This window comes from Canis lupus, chromosome 2 (genome assembly GCF_003254725.2).
Source record: "Canis lupus dingo isolate Sandy chromosome 2, ASM325472v2, whole genome shotgun sequence".
Classification (NCBI taxonomy): domain Eukaryota; kingdom Metazoa; phylum Chordata; class Mammalia; order Carnivora; family Canidae; genus Canis; species Canis lupus.
The window spans coordinates 54,038,356-54,065,065 of record NC_064244.1 but is presented as its reverse complement, the minus strand read 5'-3'; the positions used below and the strand labels follow the sequence as shown (position 1 = coordinate 54,065,065).

General features: G+C 42.2%; 1 long non-coding RNA gene across 1 annotated transcript; it reads left to right on the top strand.

Annotated features, from left to right (window-relative positions):
• The first annotated feature begins 23,214 nt into the window (after positions 1-23,214).
• LOC125753981 (uncharacterized) lies at positions 23,215-25,515 on the top strand. The gene is made up of 3 exons (XR_007407037.1): positions 23,215-23,539; positions 23,625-23,870; positions 25,099-25,515. It is a non-coding gene; the product is annotated as an uncharacterized LOC125753981 (long non-coding RNA).
• The last annotated feature ends 1,195 nt before the right edge of the window (positions 25,516-26,710 follow it).

Genomic DNA, 26,710 nt, shown 5'->3' with positions numbered 1-26,710 from the left:
TTTCAGCTGTGAGTATACAACCAAGTTCTGTGAGTACCACAGTATAAAGGCAGTGTGTAGAGACAGTGCTGATAATTATGAAATAAAATGACTTAGGTTATTTGTATGAAACTTTAGGAACTTCTGTTTCAAAAGGAAAAGATGCCTCTTAATTTTTCCTCTACATGGTTTGATATACTCAGAAATTTTTCAAAATCAGCATATGTTGCTATTATAGTTAAACACATACACGCACACACAGACACGTATACACGCACGCATGCACACTCACTCACTCACCCAGACAAAACTCCCATTCTCCCAAGGCTGACAAATTTAATCCGATTTCTTTCCTAACACCTAGCACTGAGATGTGGTACTTGCCAGGGTCTCACAGGGACCTAGTGGGGGAAGAGCCCTGTGCTACAGTCCAAATGGGGCCACCTCCCAGGGCACAGAGCAGAGGAGGGAAGGATGAAGAGAAGACATGGAGGGGAGAATGAGAAATATTCAGCACAGGTGCAAGGACTAGGTTATTTTAGTAGTTATATTTTTATAGAACATCATATTTAAGTATTGAAGCGTATATTTTAAAACTTTGTCACAGCCATTATATACGCCACAAATAAATCTGCCTGGTAGGTGTAAGCGGCTGGGTGATGGCAACCAGATTTGCAGACCTAAAGAATTAGGGGCAAATTGCCAGTTTCTGGAAATACTCTTTTGAATGATGATCTATTTAATTGTGACATATGTGGGCCGCAGTATTCCCTCAAGCCCAGGTGTAGGTCTAGGCCCTTTAAATGATCTGTCTCTCAATTGTCTTCCTGATTCACATAACCCATTTGCAAATCTCCAGGCCTTTCCAAATTTAATTACTATGTCTAACGTTGCAATCTGAAAGTTAGCCAACCCCAGAGTCACATTCCAAAATATCAACGTTTCCTGAATTCTTATGCAAAAAAAAAAAAAAAAAAGATTCTACCTATAGAATTAAATTTGTCCTCAGTGTTTTCTATATGGTAATTTTTCAATACTGGCATGTGCCTTACAGTAGGAATTCTTTATTTCTGCTTTCTTATTTAACTCAGAATTCATCTCCTCTATAGGGAATTTTTTGGGCAACTCTATCTTATCAACCACCTAAAAATCTCTCTGGAAACTCTCCTTCTGGTAAGTGCAGTCTTGCTTCTATGAAAAGCTTTTCCTCACGGTAGAATCATAAACAAGAAATGGTCTCAGAGGTTAGCTATGCCAACCCCTTCATTTGACTGATGAGAAACATTCTTCCTGCTTTTTTTCTTTTTTAATGACAGTGCTTAGATTTCAACTAATCTCTTCCTCTCCCGTTTATTCTCCAGTATCATTTATCTTTCGGTTGGAGTCTAAGATCTGCTGTACCTCTAATAACTTGAGATAAAAAATAACAACAAAAACTATGGAGTTTCTTTCTCCCAGAGAGCCTGGCCTATATTCCACTTCTTAAATCAGATCACTGAAGACACCGGGATTCTTATTCTTGGGGTCTGGGTAGGTTTACAGTAGGAGTGTAGAATTTTGCTGCGAATGGTTGTTTTGATGTCGGGCCTTCTGAGACCTAATGCCAGCACACTTTCCACACCTCAGCACTTCTCTGGGTCCTTGTAGTTGAGTCTACTGAGGTCCTACTGTGCGGCGGGCACATTGACGAGCATCCCCCCATACCCAACACACACCCCTGACCCTCACAAGCCCCTGTGAAGTGGAATTATTATTCCCATTTTAAAGTGGAAAGAAACTAACACTCTGAGATCAAGCGTCTGGCCTGAGGAGACTTAGCTAGCTGAGGAAAGAGCCCGGATATGAGCCTGGAGTCAGCCTTTCTGACTCCAAGTTTCCTACATTGTTACTTTCTGTGTATGTCACCGGCTGAGTCCTCTGTTCTCCCTCCTGTCTTTGACACTCTACTAACTCACTCAATCTACATCACCAGAAAGGAGATAAGAGGATGGGGGAGGGAAGATATCACCTGCCCCTCCCATGGCCCACCTCGAGTCAAGTTCCCCCCAGAGGCCTCTGCTTTTTTTTTTTTTTTTTAATAATTGCCAGAAAGAATCAATAGTGTTGTTAGCCACTTCTCTCCTGCTTTCCATCCTCTTGTGAACACTAATTTAATGTAAGGTTTCCTGAACCATTTGTTTCATCGTAACTTCCATGCTGTGTTGTTGGTTTTGTTCCCACTCCTTATCATGCAGGCTCATTTTTCTCCATTCTTGATACAGTCTTTTAGCGATTGTGCCAATCTGAAAATCCTTCCCTATCACTGTTTTCCTTCAGTAGAATACTTCTGTGCAAATTTAGGAATATAGCAAAGGGGACAGAGGAGAATGTATGTTCCCATGAATCAGTTTATAGTAGAACCAAAAAAGAAAAGAAAAAGCCAGTCAACCAAAAGATGATCCGTAAAATAAAAATATTAATACATTGGACTTCATCATAATTAAAAACTTCTGTTCTTCAAAAGATGCCACTAAGAAAACAAAAAACAAGTCACAGACTGAGAAAATAATTGCAAATCACATATCTAACCAAAGACTTGTATCCAAAATATATAAAGAATTCTCACAACTCAATAATAAGACAAATAATCCAATAAAAAATAAGCAAAAGATTTAAATGGATATTTCACCGAAGAAGATATAGCAATATTCAATAAGCATATGAAAGGTGTTCATGTCATCACTCATCAGAGAAATGCAAATTAAAACAACAATGATTTACCTTTTCATACTCACCAGAGTGGCTAAAATCAATATACAGGCAATAACAAGTGTTGGAGGGGACATGGAGAAATAGAAACCTTCATACATTGCTGATGGGCATGTAAAATGGAAAAGCCCCTTTGGAAAATAGTTTGGTAGGTAGTTTCTTAAAAAGTTAAATGTAACTTTACCATATAATTTAGCAAGCTTACTCTGAAGTATCTATCTAAAAGAAGTAAAAATCAAACATCTACAGAGACTTGTACAAAATGTTCATCACAGTGTTATTCAAAATAGCCAAACATTATGCCAACTGAAGGAAGCCAAATGTACAAAAGAGTACATATTGTATTCCATTTATAAGAAATCTATAAAGACAGAAATTAGATTAGTGTCTGAGCCTGAGGCTAGAGTGGAAATATACTGCAAATGGGCATGAGATAACTTTCTGGGGCAAAAGGAAAGTTCTAAAAATGGCTGCACAACTGCCAATTGGTTAAAAATAACTGAACACTCACGATGGGTAAATTTTATGGTATGTAAGTTAGAGAATTGTCCTTTATTTCAATTTTGCTAAGTTTTTATCTTTAGCTTTATTGACTTTTAAACCCATAAATCCACCTGACTTTCCTGTGCATTTATTCATTCCTGGTTAAATTCTAGAATTTACTAGAATTACTTACTACTTAGGAGAGGGGGTCCAAGCACATTGTGTTGTCCCTTGCTTGGCAACTGAGCAATCTAAACTACAGTTAGACTTCAAAGAATGTGTTGATTTCCTTCAGGGGGTATACCAATTTCGAAAATGTAGTCAAACATCTTCAAAATCTAACACTAAACAAGCAGACATATTTGAAATGCTGATTTGTAAGCCTGAAAGAATGGTTTCATTTTGTTCAGTCACTTAAAAGATTTAGAGACAAGTGGTGAAAAGAGGACACATATTTTGCTTTTATCAGGGTCAACTTTTCTCATCGAAATCTGGATCCTCTGTTACCCACCAGATTAGGTTTCTTCCTGCAAAGAGGGCATTAACCTACTCTGGTTTCATGTTGGTAGAAGGTCAGGAATGTTTGCCACAGGTCCTCACTCCATCTAAACATCATGTGGCCTGCCTGCTTTAATGCTGTGCTATTTTAGTAATGAGAATTATCCTGCTTGGGAAAAGGGCCAAAGTGGCTGAAGAAACCAGACAAGAGGCGGCTAATAGGTACACTCTCCCTGATTTGGCTCTCAGTACCTGGAAAGAAAGTACATTTCCTTGTCAGACTTTTTACACAATTGCTGTTTCCACGTTGATTATAAATGGTCTCTGTGCTGAACACCTGAGGCAGTTTACCTATCATGGGCCAAATGCTTTTTAATACGTTAAAGTAAGAAGCTGTAAGATTCTTTGCTTGGCAAACATTTTCAGCAACAACAAAACAGCCATGAATAATAGAAAAAATTAGGTTGTGATTCACTGAACAACTCCAACTTAAACGCCATGATCTGCATGGATTCTTGGAGGGCTCACAAGCTAGATTCTTCCTCTGTTTATATAGGCCTTTGGTACATTTGAAAAGGGAGATGCATTTGATAATGCATGTCACTAGCTGCCAAGAGACTCACAATAAAGTATTTACCTTGATAATTTACTAATACATAGAAATTTTATCAACCTAGTACTTGACTGATTGATTGATATTTGGCAGACACTGAGGATTGACTCCTCCTGTAGGGCCAGACTCACATTAACCAAGTTCACCGGGACTGATATACACAAACCAGAATGACAATCCATGAATTTTCCATGAATTGTCACATCATCCAGAAGACTCAAAAACGTGTGTTAGCAGATTGGTACATCCTCCTCTCATCCCCAGCCATGGGAAGCCCAAGTATAATCAGAAGTACAGTGTGTCCAGTGTGTTCATTTTCAATGAGAAATACGACTGTGAGGCTGAAATAATCTTAGGTTTCCCCTAAGATTATTATTATTCCCACACCATCTTGTTCCCCCCTCCCCCAACTCTCCCCCCAACCCCTCTGATCCTCTCTCTCTCTCTCTCTCTCATTACATGGTGAGCCAGTTTATCCAAAGGTGATGATGGAACACAACAATGGTAAGTAATCAACCCTAAGGAGCATCTCTCTACTTGGAAAGACTGATGCCCTCTCACCCACCAGAGGGACAGTTTGCTATGGAAATGGAAATATTTCAGGCTATGGAGCCAAGTGCTGACACCCATCCAAGTCCCCTGTGCTGGACTTGGATGGGTGTCAACAACCTCACCCTGCTCTCCCTCTCGCTTTGTCTTTGTTTCCATGGTGAGCCGATCCAGTTCTGACTGGTGCACTCAGCCAGGTACAGTCGTTTCTACATGGCCTATGGTCGTTCCATCTCCTTAAGGATATGTGGGTTATCTTGACTAAGAAACATGATGTACTGGTTTCTGAGGCTAATTTGTAATCAATATGTTGAACAAGAACAATTCTTAGGATGTACTCATTAAATGACTTTCTCTCTTGTCCCCACTGTCTCTTTTTAAATTCACTCTTCAGGCTAGTTCCTCTCTAGTCCCTGGGGAAAAAAAAATTCTGGAACAATCCCATGATGTTTCTGTCCACTCTCTGGGAATATGTAACATGTTCTCAGTTCAGTAAGCAAAATACCTAGTTTTATATAATCATGGAAACTCCAAACTCATTTTAAAGTTGAGAACCTGCCCTTCCCCTAACACCCAAGTTAACAATCAGACAGAGAAAGGGGCTTCTTTCTGTGTTCATTTGTCCCACAACAAAGTACTTCGGACTGGGTAGTGTCGACAACAGAAATCTATTTCTCACAGTTCTGGAGGCTGCAAATCTGAGATGGAAGTGCTGGCCAGGTCAGCTCCTTGTGAGGACCGTCTTCCTGGCTCGCAGACAATTGCCTTCTCTCTGTTCCTAACGAGGTGCACAGAGACCTCCCTGGTGTCTCTTCTTATAAGGGCACTAATCCTGCTAGATCAGGGCTCTACCCTTATGACTTCATTTAACCATAATTAATTCCTTAAAGGCCCTGTCTTAAAATCGGCTACCCTGGGGCTTGGGGCTTCAATATATAAATTGAGGGTGGGGACACAATTGAGTCCATGACACTCACTTTCACCATCTCGCGACTCCTACTTCTTCCCTTCTGGTCCCTAGTTTCTGACCCATGAATCTGGGGAGAGAGGAGATATAAGGACACGGGACCATTTGGTACTTGTCTGAAACTGACCGGAGCCTTTAGCGCACTCGCCAGGCCCTGATTCTTTCTCTTAGGCGCAAGGTCTGTCAATTTTTGAAAGTCCTTCTAAATATGGTTGTTACAGTCTCTTCCTGCTTTATGCTTATGGCTCTTTGCTTAAACCCTAAGAATTCAGAGCTGACCTCCACCCTCTTCCTGCTGCAGCCCCCCCTCCACTACAGACAACTCACTTGCACACACGGGTGTCATTCCACACCAGCTGTCTCTTGATTGGGGGCCATTATGTCCATTGGAAACTTCATGCTTCCTCTTACTTTCTTCCTTGTGAATCCCCAACTCTGAGAGAACAGGCCTGAATGCATGATGCAGCACCCAAACTACCTTGGCTCCCACAGTCAGAGCACCTCTCATTCTTATGTTCCCCAGGCAGGGGTCAGAACGGAACCCCCCTCCCCCCCGCTCCCCTCTCCAAAACTGCAAACTGCAGAGGACACATTTCTAGCTCTCTGACTAGTATCCCTGAGGCTCCTCTCCCTGGACGTGAAGGAAATGGGAATCATGCCCCTGATACCACTCACTCCCAGCCCCGTCCTCCCTGCTGGAGCAGATATGGTGAATGGGTCCTCAATTCCAATTTCTTTTCTTGTGTGCTTCCCTATACTGCAAACTTGAAAATAATCCTTTTCAGATTCTCCTGCAGTTAGGTTCTGGATATGAATCAGGTTCTGCCAATTGATGGCACTTGAATAAGATTTAGAAGGTGGAATGGAGCAGGGAGGTGGGGCAAGGGACCCTCTCCCTGCAAACAAGGCCATAGAGATACAGATACTACTTTTTGGCTTCCATGATCCGGTGTCCACTCATTAGCTTCACAGCCACTAAGGAGCAGGTGCATCAGTCCACAGTAGAGGTTTCCTTCTCTCGGGATCACAGCTCCAATGGTATGAGCTTGACAGCGTGGTTCTAAGTTCTAGCATTAGCTTCCTGACTCCTCATCTCTAGGCAGTGGCCAGAGTAGCAGCTCCCCTGGAGGTCCATTCAGTGTCTGTCCCAAAAGTTATTTCTGGAGGCCTCACCTAAAGTCTATTCCTCCAGCCCTCCTACAACTTTTTAACCACCAAATTCCCTGAAATAATCCTCATTTTGATTAAAATATCTAGAGTAGTCTCTGTTTCCTGCACACAGTCTCTGGCTAATCCACTTGCGCCCCTTAGGAAAGGCAGTAGAGAATGAAACTCGCGGAACATCAACAACGAGGCTGAAACTTCCATCTTAACATCCCCTTATAAACTCCAGGAGTGCAATGCCTATTTTCAGTCCTTGCAGGGACCTTCCCCCCAGCTCCTATGTCCTTATCATGCTTGATCCTATGAAAAGGGCCCTGTGTATTTAAAAGAGCATATTCTACTCACAATGAAGATATCTTTGTTTAGATATCTTAACATTTTCAAGAATCTATCCAATATTTTATTTATTTGACCAATGATAGTGTAATTTCTCCCCAACCTAAATTCATCGACTAAGGGACACCTGAGTGGCTCAGTGGTTGAGCGTCTGCCTTTGGCTCAGGGCGTGATCCCAGATTCCTGGGTTTGAGTCCCTCACTGGGCTCCCCGCAGGGAGCCTGATTCTCCATCTGCCTGTGTCTCTGCCTCTGTGTGTGTGTGTGTGTGTCTCTCACGAATAAATGAATAAGATCTTTAAAAAAAATAAAAATAAAAAATAAAATCATCGACTAAATCCCTGGACTCTCATTTAGCCTGGCCTCGGGAGCAGGTGGAGAGGCAGACAAATATCTGGGGCCTGTGACGACCAACTTCTCTTTCAGAATACTCACTCCACCAACTAACGCTGCACTCCAAATGGGTGGATTCTTTGGGTTAGGGTTCGTTCCACGACTCATGTGTGTAGCCCAGTCACTGCAGCAGCTGAGCCTATGATCCAGAAGTGCCTTACCCCAGCTCATCCTCACCAGTCCTCAGAACAAGTTTTGAGAAGGAAGCAGTGAGAATATGAGGACCATGGCTAGCAGTACAAATAATTAAGTGTGTGGCTTAGGCAGGATTTCACTTTTTCCAATCCTCCAAAACAACTCATATAAAGTAAGAGAAATAGGGGTGTATCTGCCTTCAATTCAGGTTATGACCCGGGGTCCTAGGACCAAACCCTGTGTCGGGCTCTGCTCCACCAGGAGCCTGCTTCTCCCTCTCCCTCTCCTGCTCCCCCTGCTTGTGCTCTCTCTCTTTCTCTTTCTCTCTCTCTCTCAAATACATATATAAAATCTTTTAAAAAAAAACATAAGGCAAAAAAAATCATAAGGCAAATATTGTTGGAAGTGACTAACTTTCTCTTAATATTATGTAGAATGTGAATCACAACATCTTTTGGAAACTGCTTGTCTGTCTGGCTTTATACCGTTCTCAAATGTCATATAGAAATTGGGGAGTCCCCAATACCCCCACTATAGAAATTGGGGAGCTACCACTGTGACTCAGGGCATTAGAAGGTGGAGGTGCCATCCAAGGTGGGAGAAGGCTGAGGATGAGGAAGGGGGGCCCAGACAGGGTTAGTACCTCTACTGCAATTTTGTCCAGAGGCAACACACATCGTTTTTACAGCCTTCATCATTGCTGGGCACAGGCCCCAAAATAACTATGTGAAAATCATTCCCCTCCTCAGGCTCGCATCATGCTTCTTTATTCCAATCTGAGTCATGGCGATGTTCTTTGAGTCATCTGCCAGGACTCAATCAAAGTTTCACAATGTCCTTCCTACGTGCATGCTTTCTGATTCTCCCTCAAATTTTATTTTGGCAACAGAATATCCTTTGAAAAACACGGCTCTGAAGATCTTCACACAGTTCCTTAGTCCCTCCTGCAGTCTCCCTCTTGTCTTCGAGGGCCACCGGCCAGGTCACTGACTCCCTTTGTCCTTCCCTCTTCCCTTGCCCGTTGTGTCACTTTCCTGCCTCCTTTCCTTGTATTATTTTCTCCCCTGGAAGCGTCTTCCCCCTCTCAGTGCCCTTTCAGTCCCCAGGGGATGGTGGCTTTGCTGGCGCTAGAGGAAAGGCCCGGGACTGAGAAGCAGGCGGAAGGCTCAGCCCTCTCCAACCTTGGAGTCTCAGAACCTTGTCTTCCGTAAGCTCAAATGGCTCTCAGTTCATTACCCATACTTGGTTTAAAAGCATTTAAAAGAAAACCGTACGACAGCACGGGTACAGTCTACCCTCACGTGGAAAGAATCCCACCACTACCTAGAAAATTACCTGAAAATAACTTCCTAGCTGTTTACCAATCGGATGCTAGCAAAATAACGATGCATTCATTAAAAAGCATGAGGTGGCTCTCTAAGTGCAGGGTCTAGAGAGTAAAAAAGCACTTTACAGAATAATATGTGTAGTAGGATCCCTACTCTAAAAACAACAACAACAAAAAATCTATGCTGTATGCTATGTGTTAGTACTATGTTACCTATTCCACATGAATTTGTGTGAGCATAGAAATAATCTGAAAGGATATGGACCACAGGTAACAGCGGTTGCTTTGAGAGGAGGAGGGGCCATAGGGAGGGAGAAAGGGAATTCTGATTTTTCTTCCTATGCTTCTGAAGTTGTTTGAAATTTTTACCAGCATTTCCTCAACAATTAACACTCGTTTTGAATAATTTGGTGGTGGTGGTGGTGGGGTATCTTCTATATCCTGGATTAGAGCTTTATTGATATGTTTAAAATCTTGTGGAATAAATTACCTTATAGTTTATTTATTTATGTATGAGTATGTATAAACGATGGTTTATATATCACTTATTAATCTTATCATTTTCCTTTCATTCCCCACTCACAAAATGTCATTTGTGACTAAGTAAACAAACAGACAATTGACTGCTTTGCCCTGTGGAAAAATGAGAGCCAAGCTGACTCCAGATTTTTGTTCTGGCCTCAAGGGCTGTCCCTCTTCGTCCCACTTCCAACATCTCAATCACCCAAGCAAGCCTCCCAGGATAAGCTGATACATCTTTGATAATGGAGCCCTCTGCACCCAATGCCCCCAAAAGGAAATTAGTAAGAACAACTTGGGAATATGATTTCCACCTTTTCCCTTCCTTCTACCATCCAGCCTATTTTAAGACAACTGTATATAAACAGGCCTGTTGCCTGCATGACTCAGCCTCTGCTAATCACAGAGAACAGGAGTTTGCTTGGCAGAAGAATCAGTCACTACTTCTAAGCTCCTATGGTTAAGGCTAGTGTAGGTGTTCTCTTCTGCCCGGGCATGAGAATCCAGTAAATATTACATAAAAATTACGTGCCAATTCTATGCACTTAATGGAAATTGGGCGTTTATTTTTTCCATAATGTTAATGCATTCCTTGGGGAAACATTAACAATAAAATACTTGATTCTCCGGGCACCTGGGTGGCTCAGTTGATTAAGCGTCTGCCTTCAGCTCAGGTCATGATCCTGGGGCCTCGGGATCGACCCCAATCGAGCCTCACAACGGGCTCTCTGCTCAGTGGGGAGTCTGCCCCTCAACCCACTTATGCTCTCTCTCTCTAATAAATAAATAAAATCTTAAAAAAATAAAATACTCAATTGATATTATTTTTTAAAAAGCATGTATTTACTATCAGATACTTGCTTGTAGAAATAGTTGCTTGTGTATTTTTAGGGCCCCACTGCCATCAGCCTCACAGAAGCCCGGTCATCTCTCACTCACTGCTGCAATGCCTCCTAACTGGTCTCATTGCTTTTGTTCTGGTCCCACTACAACTGGTTCTCTTCACAGAAGGCACTTCAAAATGCAATGAAATAAGTCAGTCAGAGAAAGGCAAATACCATTTGATTTCGCTCATAGGTGGAATTTAAGAAACAAAACAAATAAGCAAAGGGGAAAGTAAATGAGAGAGAGAGGCAAACCAAGAAACAGACTTTTAACTATAGAGAATAAACTACTGGTTACCAGAGGGGAGGTGGGCAGGGAGCATGAGGGAAATAGGGGATGGAGATTAAGGAGGGCACTTGTCATGACGAGCACTGGGTGATGGACGGAAGTGTTGAATCGCTATATTGTGCACCTGACACTAATATTACATTGCAGTGAACTAATTGAAATTTGAATAAAAACTGTAAAAACAATTTAAAAATAAAAAACAAGAATTAAAAAAAAAAGAATAACAGAATTTGCCTCTGGTGCTTTTACCTGTGATGGACATGTATCTTATAACATCTATTTATATGGGAAAATAAATAAATAAGTAAATAAAATGCAAATCAGATCCAATCTCAGCCTGGTTCACAAACCCTTCACTGGTTCACCACTATATATCAAAGAAAGCGTGTTCTGGGCCTGGCTCGCTCTCCATCTTAGCTTTCGGCATTGTCCCTCATGCACTCCAGCCCTGCTTCAGAAACTAAACCAGGCTCATCCTGTCTCAGTGCCAAAGCAATGCCACCACTGTTCTCCTAGGCCTGGGGGCCCACCCCCTGGCTTCTTCTCTTGACCAGCACCTTCTCTTTCTTCTACCCAAAGCCTCCTCAAAATGCCTCCCCTAATGGGTTTACCAAAGTGGCCCCTCCTTATTTTCCTTTACAGCTTTCTATTTGTGCCCTTTTAATACTTATCATACTCTATAATTACTTGTTTATTGTCTCCCTCCCCAGGTGACTGAAAACTCCACATAGGAATGGTCTACTAGAACTTGCATTGTGAATGCTTTGACCCACCAGAGGCCCTAGCGGCTGGGGAACTGATGAAATTTCTTGTCTTGATCAAACTTGGGTCAGGTTGCTTACCCTTATTCTAGGCCCCTCTGTGCACTTCCTTGCAAAATCCAGTCTTAACAAGAACCCTGCCAAATCAGTTTAATCAGAACCTGCCACTGTCAATGGCTGATCATCCTCAGCCATTCCCCAGGTGGTGTCCCATCTCCCTGGTCTATCTTCAGTAAGAATGCTGTTAGGTTGGTTTAGCCAAACACCCCTGATCCCTGATGTTTCCTCTAAGTAATCTTCCACGCACTGACTCCCACCCTATTCCTTAGCTATAAATTCCCACTTGCCCATGTTGCTTTCAAAGTTGAATCCAATCTCTCTCCATCACCTCAAAATTCTATCAAAGTGGTCCCTACATCTATCATGATGGTCCTAAATAAAGTCAGCCTTACCATCTTTAACAAATGCCATTGCATTATTTTTTCATGAAAGTTCAGGTTATGAATTCCTACTATATCATCAGTTGAGTTAGCAAAAACTGCGTTAACATTCTTGTTAAGGCTGTCAACTTTATTCCATTGGACAATTAATTTGTCAATAGTAGTCTAAATCTATTAACTCTTTTCCTGTTGAAATCTGTAAGTAAAGATTTTAGGTCAACATCAAGGAGGTAGGATATAGAGAATGGCCAGCTTTGAGACAGAGGTGTTCCTTAGGTTCACTTGCCCTCAGTTTGAGGGGTGCAATCTATCAATTTTTCTAATGAGATTAAAGACTAGGGAGCAGTCTGATAGGACAGGATACAGAAGTATGACTCAGCTCTCCCAAACCAAATCTTTTCATAATGACCTCACTTTATCTGAAACAATGGGAATTCCAGGATTATTGGCACATCTGTACTCAAAAATAATAAGGAAAGTATTTTAACCTTCTCTTAAAAGTTTACGTATCAATGTCTCCTTCCACTCATGTTTATAATCAGTGTGATTTTTGTAGTGTGTGTTCACACAAATAGAAGTATTAAAACAATCAGAGTTTAAATTTCTTTAGTTTTCAACAATAAATTATTTGTATATTTGTAAAGATTTAGTCAAAGTCACACAGAGGAATCATTATTTCATGAGAACCTACATTCAAAATATGGAAAATTAAGCATAAAGCTATTGCAAGATACACTTTATATTAGCTACATAATTCCATATTTTTGAAAAAAATTATTGTTTGTCCAAGCGACAATCCAGGGACTTGGGTTTCTTTCATGGAATGGCCCCACCATCTTGGAATCTTTTATTTTCAGGCATGCAGATAAGAAGGAAAGAGGCATGGAAGTTTGTGGAAACTATGATGGGGCCTCATTACCACCCAAACTCCATTTTAACCAACTACAAAAGAAACTGGGAAACCCAATCTTCCTGTGAACCCATTAGGGTAGACAATCATACTGGTTTGCCTGAGATGGTCCCAGTTTTAGCATCTGAAGGTCCATATCCCAGAGCAACTAGAGTTGATCACTCTAGTGCTGCAAGAACTGGAAGTGGCTTTGGTAAACATCTAACAGCCTCACAGGATGTTTGATAGGGCCTCATAAATAGCATTATTTATTACCTGCTCAACTTCTGAAACAATTGAGATATAAAATAAGAAAGATAGATGGAGGTCAAAATAGTCACCTTTTCCCTGAGAAACCTAGATCAGGGAATAAGGCTTTTATTTATGTGAGAATCTCCCTAATTCTGAACCCCAGAATGAAGTAGACTTTTCCACCTTGAGTAGTGCTGGGCCTCTTATGTGGGAAGCATGAATGGTGGAGCACAGAAGTCCCATTCTCTGTGAGCAGGTCTACTGACAAAAAGAAAATGTATACTCATTTTCCCCCAAAATTTACCAAGAAGAGAAGCCATTCCATCTTCCTGAGGGATGAGGAGGGGGAGGGTGTGAGTGAAGGGGGAATGAAAGAAAGTCCAGGCCATTATAATAAATGATCTTCTCTCAGAAAGAAGGAAACATCAGCCAGAGGAAGAAGCATTCCCATGTAGTGAGGAATAAGCCACAAAATCTAATTGTATGATTTGAGAGCTGAGGGCACCAAGGATTTCGGTCCAGAAGAACTCAAGAACTAGAATGTTACTGTACTTTGGAGAAATATGCATGAACCAAGCAGCATAAAACATAGAAAATGGAATCTAAAACATGAAAAACTGGATATGGCAACCCTAGCATGCTCTAGTTGTAAGAGATGGAGGGAGGAAGCTTTTAGTGTCCCCTAAAAATTGACCTTGTAGAGCCAACATCTCTTGTTTTGTGCTCCTAATCAATTGTCCCTCCTCCTCCTCCTCCTCCTCCTCCTCCTCCTCCTCCTCCTCCACCATCACCACCACCACACCACCATCACTGGTATATTTTTCACTGAAAGTTAAAGAAGCAGCATTCTGGTTAGCATGTTTTAATCTCTGTGACTTCAGTTAACACAGAGTCCCAGAGAAGGAGACCCTCCCTTAGTATAGGACAAACCAGGTTCTGTGTCTGGAAGGCTGAAGATGAGGCCTTCAGCCCCCCTGAGTTCCCATGGGATAAATGTCACTTTGAAAGCCCCCTTGAGGTGCCTGGTGGCTCAGTCACTTAAGTGTCTAACTCGATTTTGGCTTAGGTCATGATCTTAGGGTCATGAGATTGAGCCCTATGTCACGCTCCACCTGAGTATGGAGCCTACTTAAGTTTCCCTCTTTCCCTCTCACTCTCCCCTTCTCCCCCTCACAGCCCTGCTCTCACATTCTCTCTCTCGCTTTCTAAGAAAAGGAAAAAAAGAAAAGAAAAGGAAAGGAAAGGAAAAGAAAGAAAAAGAAAAGGAAACGAAAAGAACAAAAAAAGAGAAAAAAGCCCCTTGACAACCAACCAGCACTCTCTCAGAGGCTACCTCCGTGGACCACACAGGGACCAAACGTTTCCTTTGAACTGACATTATTACAGAGTGCATAACTGTAAGAAAATGACTTCCAGTTCTAGACCAAAAGGAGATTATCAACTGTACAAATACCATCTGGAGGTAATGAAAGCCATAGTGGATGACGGGGGCAGGGAAAGTGAGGGGAACAATCACTGGGCACCTGACTTGTTTTGCCCGGTCTCACATACTTATTTTAAATAAAAAGGTTAACCAGAGAACAGATGGGGGGAGGTTAAGTAAATTGACCAGAATCATATAACTAGTAGCTCTGAAAGATAGTATGTGACCCCAGACCCATCTGATTTGAAGAGTAATGATAACAACAAAAGGAGATAGATACTCAGTATAAATACAGCTGCAAAGTGCCCTTGTAACAAGACTGAGAAATAAGAATGCATAGTTACCTAGGAGAGATCCTCTCTTCAAGTTCTTTTGAAAACATTTAGGAGATACATGCTGTTTGGAATCATTTTTCAGTCCTGCATGAAGGCAAAGAGATAACGAGCTCAATGAGAAATCTGAGTTAAAGGGAGTCTATGGAGCCCTGGTCCTGTCCTGAACAAGTGCTGAGACAAGTGATAGAGACTCAGGATCTGCATGACTTGGTCTTGCCTTTGCTTGTTCTTAGATTTTTTTTTTTTAGATTTTATTTATTTATTCATGAGAAACACAGAGAGGAGAGAGAGAGAGAGAGAGGCAGAGAACCAGGCAGAGGGAGAAGCAGGCTCCATGCAGAAAGCCTGATGTGGGACTCGATCCCGGGTCTCCAGGATCAGGCCCTGGACTGAAGGCGGCGCTAAACTGCTGAGCCACCTGGGCTGCCCTGCTTGCTCTTAGATTTTGAACACAGATTAAATTCCAAATTAAAATGGCAACACTGCTGCTTATTAAATATTCACTTTTTATAAACTTAGAGTCAGTATTTGCATTGCTTTTAAAAAGAGCCCCTCGCTGAAGCACGTGAACCAGAACCTTCCTCCTGGACTGGAGGATGAGATGAAATGAGTCTTTTTCTGGTGCAGATCCTGAGAACATTGGCTTACCTGGGCGAGGAAGCCATCTGTGGTCAATGCCAAATCCCAGGTTGCACCCACACTTGGACCTCTGACTTGCCTTTTCCCTTATCTCTCACCAGTGTTCCTCTCAGTATAGGTATCTGGTCAAGCAGCATAGAATCTCTTGGGGTGAGTCTTCAAAATGCATCAGCATTTACATTTTGTGTGTGTGTGTGTGTGAACCTTAGGGGTTGAGAATCACTATTTTAACCAAGGCGATCCTACTAGAAAAGCCGCCTCAAGCCTCACCTTGACTCAGTTTGTGAGCACTGGGGAAAGGGATTAAATCCCCTGGCAGAGAAAACGCCAGGTCACGTCTTGCATGGTAGAAGATTAGTTCAGCTGTAGTGTGGGGCAGAGACTGCCTGGACTCAGAAGGTCAGACACAAGGCCGAGGTCCAGGCGAGGAGCGTGCTGACCGGAGGTGGAGCGGGGGCCGTGTGTGAATTTGCCAGGCATCTGGGGACAAGAATCAACAGCGCCTGGACACTCGCAGGGGGAGGCTGGGGGTCAACATGTGCTGCAGAGAGAGAGATTCAGGATGAACTGCCTGTGCTTGGAGTGGGACGACGCACTAGCAGGAGCACCACATAGCACCGTACGAGTCAGATTATACCCCAGATGCTCCAATACTTCGGGTTTTTCAAATACACTATACTTTTCCCATCTGTACGAGGCCGGTTAAGAGATGGAGCTTTGTTTCTTTTCTTTTACAATTAATGAAGGGGGATTCTTCAAAAAAAAAAAAACTTTTTGGCTTGGGGGCCTTGACGATATAAACTAAATTGCAACGATGCATTGAGGGTCCTTCTGAAGGTATTTCTCTGTTTAGTTTCTCTGAGAGGTTTAACAGTGAACCGAAGCGCCAGCTTTCACGCCATAGGACTGAAAATACTCCAGTCTCCTAACTTGAAATTTCGAGGTAAGCGTCATCTTTTTAAATCATTGGCGAATTGTCTCTCCCTTTGCCTCTCTTGTCTCACTCCCTCTAGCCTAGGTTCTCTTGGGAGCTGTATTTGGGGATCTTCAGTCCACAGGTAGGTGACACCTGACTGCACCTGGAAGAATTTACAGGGGACATGAGGAAGATCTGATCACTTCATTGTTCAGTTTTATTCTTTGTATTTCAGCGGCTTCCTCTTCGCTACAAAATAATAAAAAAAAATATTGTCATTACTAGAAATTCAAATGAGACCAAGAAGTATGGCACAGAAAGGGAAAGATACCCTGTCATCTCAGCCTCAGAGATAACCATGCTAAGACCTTGGTGTCAGCTCCTCCAGATTCCTGCCCTAACATGGGATTAAGATTAGGAATGAGCCAGACATCGAGCGGGGGACTAGGGCTGAGCGAGCACACAATCCTAAGAGGACGCTGGACACACTGGAGATGTTGGAGACTCCGTACGTTCCAGAAGAAGGCTTGTGAGGTGAACATGGCAAGTGGTGAGGGGGGAAGCAGGCAGGGAACTAGGAGAGCCCTGTGTGCACGTGCGCATGCCCACGGACAGTGGACGCACTTGTGCACCTTTTAAGGCAATTGGGTCGTATGGATTCTCTTCCAAAATTTGGCTTTTTTCACATAGGAATCTTCCCACATCCGTACATTTAGAAATAGTTCATCGCTTTCTAAAAAAAGCTACATACATAATAACTCTATTATTTGAATGAACAAAGTTTGTTGAACCAATCCACTATGGATATGAGTAGTTTCCAGTTTTTGCTGTTAAGAGCAAACAGACATTATTGAGTCGATACTCGTAGAAGAATTTCTGATGGCTTAATTTCTAGGACTGATATTGCTAGGTCAATGGCTATGCATATTTAAAATTTTGCATTACTTTCTTGTACAAGATTGACTTATTTCCTTACACCCTCATGGTTGCTGTCAATCTGATTTTTTAAAAATCTCATTTAAAATATTTATTTTAATTATTATTGGGATTGCACACATTTTCGTATCTCTCTTGCCTGTAGGTATTTATTCCATGAGTTATCAGTTCACACCTTTTGTAACCAAATGCTTTAGGTCAACTGCATCTCCAGGCCAATAAAAATGTTACTGTAGAGTTTGTGCTGTCATTTAAGTAGCACATCTGCTGTGTTGGTGAGACAATAAAAGTCAGTGACCTTCAGTATCTTGGAGTCATTGGGGCCTTTCGGGTTTTATTAAAATTGCAGGGCATTTAATTTCTTTTATAACTAGCTGTATTTGTTCCTGACCTTTTTCTTTTGACCTGTAAGTACTTCCTTGATCTGTGGACCCCAAAATTCTCAATTATTCTACCAATTTAATCTTTTAAAGAAGAAATTTTAAAAGGCCTTGTGGAATGCTTTGGGCTCTACACTTTCATCTTCTATTTATGGATTTATGATTTTCTGGGAAGGAGACACATCTTTCCTTTTGAATATGGTCTGTCTTCCTATTTAGACTTCACAGTTCTTCATCAGCAACCAGGAGCATTTGTGCCACCAGAAATCCAAATTAGTTCTCATGTCTGTTCCAACTAGCTTTTGACTGAAAAACACCAGATTTCCAACCCCCAACATTCTTTATACTTAGTCTGTAGCTGGACAAACTGAAATAGTAAGTGTTCCTAAGAATTGTGCCCCAGACTGCTATCTGGATCATCAGGGATAAGAAAGAAAAACAAGGTAAGGAATTTTAAATACAAATATAAGGAGTCACTGGAGTCATAAGATTTGAGATCTTAGAATCATGGAATTTGGGGTGAAAATGCTCTTTTGGTAATGCACAAACCAGCTCCCTTGTCTTGTGGGCAAGACCCAGAGGGGTCACGGCTCCTGAGCTTGCCCAGCTAGGGCGGAGCAGAGCTGACTGCAGGTTTCCTGACTCCCCATCCAGACACTTTCTTTTTCTCCTAGGCTGTCTCTTTTCCTTGTCTAACTGGAGGAAGAATTTTACTTAAAAGATTCATATATTATTAATTCCAGAAGTCATGTTAGTGATCATATGCCACAAGGGAAGAAACAGAGACTCAGGGAGATGAAGTGACTCGCTCAGGGTCACCGATGGCTCTCTCTTCCAGGTTACCCCGGCATCCCCCACCAGGGTCAGTCCCCATCCTCAGAGCGGGTGCAACATTTTTCAAAGTGTCAGACTGTGGTGGTTCCCCCCAGAAGTGAAGGGATAAGAGACTCACAGCTGCGAGTGCTCTGACAAAAAAGCTGTTCTCTGTCCCTTCAGGTTGCCTAGCCTTCCACCTTGACCTAATGAAAAGTAGTAACCCTCACTGGTCCTATTGGTCCTATTCCCTTATGGAATAGTGTGCACATGCAGAGCAGGTGTATATATTTTCTTCAGGTAGTAAAATAGTTCACTGCTTCCCTCTGTGTAAGCCAGGTTCTTTTGTTTATAGGGAAAACTGAAGCAAGTGAGCTTGAGACGGGTTTGTTGGAGGCCCTGAGACAACTCCAGAGACCGAGATCGCCTGTGGCGCTGGTCCATTGCAGGGATCCCCTGCTCTCTCCATCCTTTTCTTATGGCTTCTTGTTTCTGCTTGAGCTTAAGCTCCGTTCTCCTCTCTCTATTAAACTGGCTGGTTCTACTTACCAGATATTTCTGAACTTTCTTAATTCTGGCTTGCTCATGGTTTTTGCTCACCATGTCCCTGACTCTCCCTCAGGGCATCCCCACCATTTCTCCTCTTGATAGAGGCTCATCCCTTCTGTATTTCCTAATTCCAGTTCTGGAAAGATAGGGAATCTGATGGGCTTAGCTCATCTTGTTGCATGAGAGCATAAGTCACAGTTACCCTGCAGATGATGGGATTGGCTGCCCCTTGGTAGGTGCCCATCCCAGGGCCAAGGGGATGTATACAAAGAAGCGTTCCATCACACGACATTGCCTGCCAGCTTTAGGGTCTGTTAGTGGGTCAATTTCTCTCAGAGGGGCTGAGGAATCATAAACACATCTAATGTCCTCTGCTTTTTTTTTCTTTTAATTAAGATTCAAGTATCACGGGAGTCAATTTGTTAACTGGCATCTTTTGTCACTTTGGGGAGAATTATAGAAATGTGTTATTCAGGAATTCTTTCAACTAACAGTTAGTTCTGTCATTATTATAATTCCCCAACTATGGACTGGTTGGGTCTTTTCCAAGTACTTGTATTGGGTCCACTTCCTTATAACTGAAATATCAATGTGTCTTTGCCAGAAAATGAACCCATGCGCCTTGGCCTCTAACCTTTGTCCTGAGAGTGTCCTGTGATTTTTATATTCCTGGCCTGGCCCTTTCCTTGATGATAACTTTACTGCACCCAAATCTTATTCTCATATGTAAAGCATATTTTTATGGCCCATCTGATAGGAATTAGGACCTTGGGAGGGTGCCTGAAGTAGGGCAGATATGCAGAAAAAAGGAGTTAGTCTTTACTGAGCATTGACTCTGAGCCCAGTGTGAGCATTGTCACTTCGTAGTTGAGGAAGCAGAGGTTCAGAGAAGATAGGACACTTGCCCAATGACACACAGCAAGCCGGTGGTAGGGCTGGAATTTAACCCAGATCTACCTAATTCCAAATCTGACTCTTTGTATCAGACTTTGAAGTTGGGTGTTTAGAAAGGGGTTAGGGAGAGGAGGCTATTCCAGGTGAAGAGAACAGAGACCATCACAGGTAAAGGTAGAGAGGCAGGCAAATAGGAAGCGATGAAGACTCTTGACAGGAGTGCCAGATTCCTGCAGGAGGGAAAGGGAGATTAAATGTCAGAGGCAGCCCAGTTCTTGCACAGGATAAAGACCAGCTTACGGTGTAACTGACATTTTTGTAGGCCTTGGGGAGTCACTAACGGCAAAGCATGACGTGACCAAGGCAGCTGTTTAGATTAGAAGGATTAGTCTGGAGACAGGTGTCAGGAGGCTCAGAATAGGAAAAGACTCGAGGTGATTTAGGCACGCAGACCTATAGAGGGCCCCTGTAATCTCAGGCCATGGCTCACAGTTGGCCTCCTTGTCTCAAGAAGGGACCCCTTCCAAGTCCTCGTCTTCTCTGTGGCAATCACAGCTTGCAACCTTCAGTCCTCTGGGAACTGAGTCCCCTCTAAAGCATCACCTTTGATGGAAAGAAATGCTGTTCATCTCTCATCATGGATCCAATCTGAAGCTCCCAAGTGTTGCATTTTTTTAAATTATTATTTTTAAAAACAGAACTACTCCAAAGGGTAGTGAGCACTGGGAAGCTGAGGCTGTGGTCTAAATTTCCCCTGAAAGTCTTAACCACTGGTGAGATTTTGTATATGTATCAATCATACTATTTCCATCCTTGTTCTCTGTTCCTGTCACTCCAAGTGTGAGAAGAGATGGACGATTGAGATAAAGGAGAAGTTCCTAGGACTTTACCTTCTATTTCTCCTTTTTCTTTTCTATAGTAAAATTACTATGACATGACTTACAAGAAGTTGCAGACAATCTGGCTAAGTTACTCGTCGATTTGTCTTGGGAAGAGTGAAAATTGGTAAATTGTCTTTTCTTCTCTGCATGTTGCAGCTATTGAGGCTATTTATAAAATTTGGGCATGCCAACAACATAATGTTGGCACTGAAGCAAGTCTTTCTGTCACTGGAGATTAAGTATTAAGTTAGGAGGTGAGTTAGTGAGTCAGTTTTATTGCTGAGAAGACTGAAGATGAGGGAGTTTAACCCCTAGACCCTGAGGGGTCCTGTAATAATATAGGTGGAAACTCCAGGGATAAAAATGGTGACAGGTTGACCTGCCTTTTCCTTTTGCCCCAGGCTAAACTTGGCACCTCTCTTCCTTATAAGGGCTCGAGTCATAAAACAAATTACAACCTTCACAAAACAAAGGAAGAAGTGCTCTGTGCAAAAGTTAAGCTGGTGATTTCTCCTACTCAGTGAAATATTCATGAAACCAAATAAAAAACCCTAATTGGCCACCCTCAAATATGTAACGCACTATGCTAGGAGCCAACACTGAGGACTTTCTCCTTAAGTTTAGGGGCAGAGAATGTTTGTCCTGTCATAGTAATAGTCAGTATTAAAGCCGAGGTGAGTTGTTAAAATTTTAAATTCTATTTAACAACTCCAAGGACACATTCTTCAACCAGTGGTTTCTCTGCCGAGTGCTGAGGTCAACTCATGCATTTTCTGGTGCTTAAAGCATAGGCCATTCAACGTTTCAGACAATACAAGATCTGCAGATTCCTAAAAAAAGCTGCATTTTCAGGGGACTCTATAGATATGAAAGTAGGTGCTGGCCATCAAGTCATGGGGCTTTACTGTCCGCCATGGAAGAAAGCCAGATGCTGGGCAATCCTTAAACCAACTTCTTATGGTGGTCTGGAGGTTAGGATCACCATATTCTCCTCTTGATCCCATCACAGATAGAGTAGGTGGATATAAGGGTTAAAACAGTTTTAGGTAGGAATTATGAAAAATAGGATCTATCAACATAATGGAGTTGGTCCAGACAAGCTTTGTGCACAGTTCTGTTGGTATACAGTTCCAGTCCAAGGGAGTTGTGAAGGTAATATGTATGACTTGCCTCTCTAGGAATTCCAGAATCCACGACAAACTGGCCACAGTAGATCTATTGAATGATAGGTGTTTAAGCTCCCTGGAAAACAGTGGGAATTTTGGGATTCTTGAACAAAGAGAGGAGGCTGTGTCTGTGCCAGACTCTTGACAGGAAGAGCGACTCCCAGTAGGCAAAGAACTCTCTGCAGTGAAGGAAAGCCATAGCTCATATTCCCCATCTTGAGACATTCATTTTTTATGGTCGAGGAATGCTTTTGAGTACAATAGACAGCCATGTCTTCCTGCCCAGGGACCTAGTAAATTCCTATACAGAGGCTGCCTCAAGGAGCCCTCAAAGTCTATGGTCACTGAAGGGTCAGACAATTCAAAGTTACCTGGAAAAGTTTGGTTTTTTTTGTTTGTTTGTTTGGGGAGAAACTGAGTAGAGCAGGGCCTATAGGAGAATTGGGGATGGAAGTAAAGAATTAAAGCATTTACTGAGAAATTGAACACTGGCAAATCCTCGAGGAAGATACTAGGGATCACTGGGGCAGTTTAGAGTTACAGTAACTCAACCATGTGAAAGCTGTTAGCCAAATATCTTTGTGCCCATCATTCATGCTTTAAATATCGCCAAGGCCTGTGTATCCTGAAAAAAACAAGGGTTTCTCAATATTCAGAGGAATGTTGGCTCTTTAAAGTCGTCGCCATTTTCATCAAAGTTTTTGGTATAAAGGCTTGGAAAGATGAACACAAGTAAGGAGCTGGTCTGAGTGGTATGCAGGGTGGAGTGGGGAGACAAAGCAGAGTCCAAGACTAGCTCTTGGGGTCAGAATTGTCCCACTATTAGGAGAAATGACCTATACGCATGACCCGATTAAATAACATTAGAATATCTGATTCAGTGTCCAGTGTTATTCTCCAAATGTCTAACGTTGCAAATAGCACCAAGAGGACCTTCTCACTTCCCTCAGGTCAGTTGCTGAGAATGTCCATTTTAGTTACCTCTTCAGTCTGGGGGAAGGACAAATCCTAATTTGGTTAAAACCAACCTTCAATAAGCTCTTGTGAACTGAAGCCAGTCAAGAACCAGGACTGACCATATGGTACATATCTCTTTATTGATGCTCATACAACCATTTACAATGATAGTAAATTGCTTACTTATTGGTCTGTAACAGATTACCCCAAAGCTTATCAGCTTAAGACATGAGCATTTATTTCACACAATTTCTGTAGGTCAGGAATCCAGGAGCTGCTTACTCGGGGGGTTCTGACTCAAGGTCTCTCTTGAGATTGCAGTCAAGGTGTTGGCCAGGGCTACATCATCTGCAGGCTTGACTGGGGCTGGAGGATCAGTGCAAGATGGCATGCTCATATGGATGGTGACTTGATGCTGGCTCTTGGTAAGAAGCCTAGTTCTTCATCACATGGACTTCTCAATTGGGCTACTTTAAGTGTCTTCATGATACAGTGTCTTGTTCCCCTCAGGGCAGGTGATCCAAGAGAGAACACAGTGGAAGCCTCAGTAATTTTTATGATCTAGTCTCATAAGCCACACTCTGTCAGTCCTCTGGTCACACAGTCAGCCCTATTCAGTGTGAGAAGGAACTAGGATACTAGGACACGGTGGATATCAGGAGGTGAAAATCGCTAGCGGCCATCTGGAGACTGGCTACCACAAAGAGCTATGATCCACGGAGAGCTGGCTGTGAATTCCACGGATTCCTACAGAGGGTAACCATCTTTAACTCCTAGTTTCTGGTCTGTGTTTGGTGAAGCTGCATGATGCTTTACAATATGGTCTACCAAATGGAGCCCTGGGGTCTAGAATCAGGAGACAGGATTTACACCTTATTTTTCCACTAACCCCCTATGTTATCTCTGAGAAATTCTTAATGGACATATGCCTTGGTTCTAGTTTCTGTTAAATGGGCATAAAGTAATCTTTCCTTACATCATGGAGGAGGGAGAGCAGTGGGGATGATCAAGTAAGTTAAAAGATATAAAAAGAGTTCAAAGCTCTGCTTTCAAGAAGACTGAAGTCATGAGCCAGTTCTTCTGCAATGTGTTTCTGACCTCGGCCACCTTGTCCTATCCCCACCCTACAGACATTTTAACTTCATTTTTGCAGTTTATATTTAGCCAAGAGGAAAAAGAATCAACAGCTCCTGAGGATGTTTGGTGTACCAGGCTACCCCTGAAACAACTTAGAGACACTGCAACTGTCCATCTGAAGGGTTGCTGAAAATGCATGATGGTGGACAAAGAGAAAGAAGTTCAATACTGGTGATTGAGATATCACTTGTGCTTTGTGTAGCTTTCAGGATGAATATCAAGCAGATGACACTTTCTGATTCTCAGTGTCGCCATGCGTTTTATTCTCTGAGAAGTCAATTGCATTCATCTCTGATGTGATGATCTTGTGGTTTACTATTATAATTACATAAGTGCATGAGCAATTTTTTTCTTGTGAACAGTCCTTTCACATGTAAACCACAGCTTGCCGTCCCCCTGAGAGGGAGGAATGCTGAATATTGTTACCCTGAACTGGATGCTCATGGGGAAGGATTCTAGATAAGGGTCACCACTACCTTCCTATATATACACTGGGCCCCATCATCATTACAGATAGACAGACTAGATATTTCAAGTGAGTACAAAATTTCTCAGAAAATGATGATTATTTCATATACACAAGAATTTGATGACACTATTCATATGAATAATAGAACAGGATATTGATCTCTTTTAGAATCAAGTCACTTTCATTTCATTAGACCCTCTGTTCCTTCTCTCGCCTAGAGCCTTGGAAAGCTAGCCCCACACTCTTTTTAGGCTCTTTTATCACCACAATAGTGTCATATTAACACAATGTTATGACTGTGTATACACCTTAAAGGATGTTGGTAAGCCTGCTCCAATATACATCACTTTCTGAAATATTTTCTCTCTTCTGCCCAAGGAGGCTCAAGCAATTCTATGGTGAAATTTAGCAAGCTGGATTGGGAAGTGAAGATCACCTTATTCTATGGAAAGTGAAAGAGGAATTGAAGCAAGGAAGCTAACGCTCTTCATTTGGTTCCAGAACATCTACTTGCCCCTCTCCCCAGCAATGCTCCAATTACTGGTGGTCAAGGCCTTGTTGATTGGCACATTTTTAAAAAAAAAAAAACATAACTTTAAATGCTTCATTGTGGTTAGAAGAACACATGTATTAAGTATTAAAATCCCATCATATTCTTCAGCAACTACTCTTTCATTTTTGTTCATTATCATAGAGCAAAAAAACCTCTCAAGTTGTCCCTTTGTGGTAACATACTCTGTCTGCTCTAACCCTTTATAACCACTAATCTGTTCTCACTATAGTTTTGTCTTTTCCAGAAAATCATATAAATGAAATCAAACAGTATGTAATCTTTTGGGACTGTCTTCTTTCTCTCAGCATCATGCCTTTGGGGCTCAATCATGTTGCTGCATTTATCAATTGCTTATTCTCTTTTATTGCTTGGTAAGGTTCTATTGTCCTCCATCCAAATACTAAGCACGCCCAACCCTACTTAGCTTCCAAGATCAGATGAGACCAGGTGTGTTCAGAGTGGCATGGCTGTAGGTGGTTTCTATCGTCCTGGCGCATATTTAACCTAGCATGTTTCAGCATAGCACAAACCCCATGAATCCAGAGAAGAAATGGCACTTGGGCAACCAAGTGAAGAAGAAACTAATGTTTATTTTTCTAATTCTGTAGTTACTTGTCATAACCATGTTGGATCATCATCTGGAGACAAAAAGGAATGGGCAGTTTTTATTACAGAGGCCCGAGCACCCTGGGCTTTCAAAATCCCCCTAACGTCCAGCATTTGTAGGTTATTAATACATTCCATCTTCAGGTTGCCCAGTGTGTGTTACTGGCACCATCTAATGCAGTGGTTATGGAGGGTGCTATTGCCCCCCAGGGGACAGTTGGTGATACCTGGAGATGATTTTGATTGTCACACTGTGGGAGTGGTACTGGCATCTAGTGTGTAAGGGCCAGGGATGGCATTAAACATCCTACAATGCACAGGACACCTCCACAACAACAAAAAATTATTGGTCCAAATGTCAATGGTGCCAAGATTGAAAAATCTTTATATAATGTATCTGAGACATCTCTTCAGGAAACACATTTAGTAAGTGTTTTGGGTTGGGCCAAAAACATCAGCAGGAAAATGGTAGGCTTTTTGAAGAGAGTCATTATTTTCTTACATATTTTAAATGGCAACCAAGGGAGTAAGAATCAGAAAGACGAAGAGAGTGATTATTCAAACCCATAAAGAAACTGTTCAAGTCCCTTTCAAACAACTCTCATACATCACACAAACTATTGTTCCCTGAGACAATTGTAGTTGATTCTCTCTGGACCGGTACATTTCTACCCTCTGCCTGCAGTGCCCTTCACACTTCTCTTAGCTTGGAGAACTCATTGTTAGATTTGGATGCCTTGGTCAGGCATCTTTCTTTATGGATCCCCTAACAACTGTCACGAAGAACATGACATTCCTCACAGCACCATAATTTACTGGTCTCTCATCATT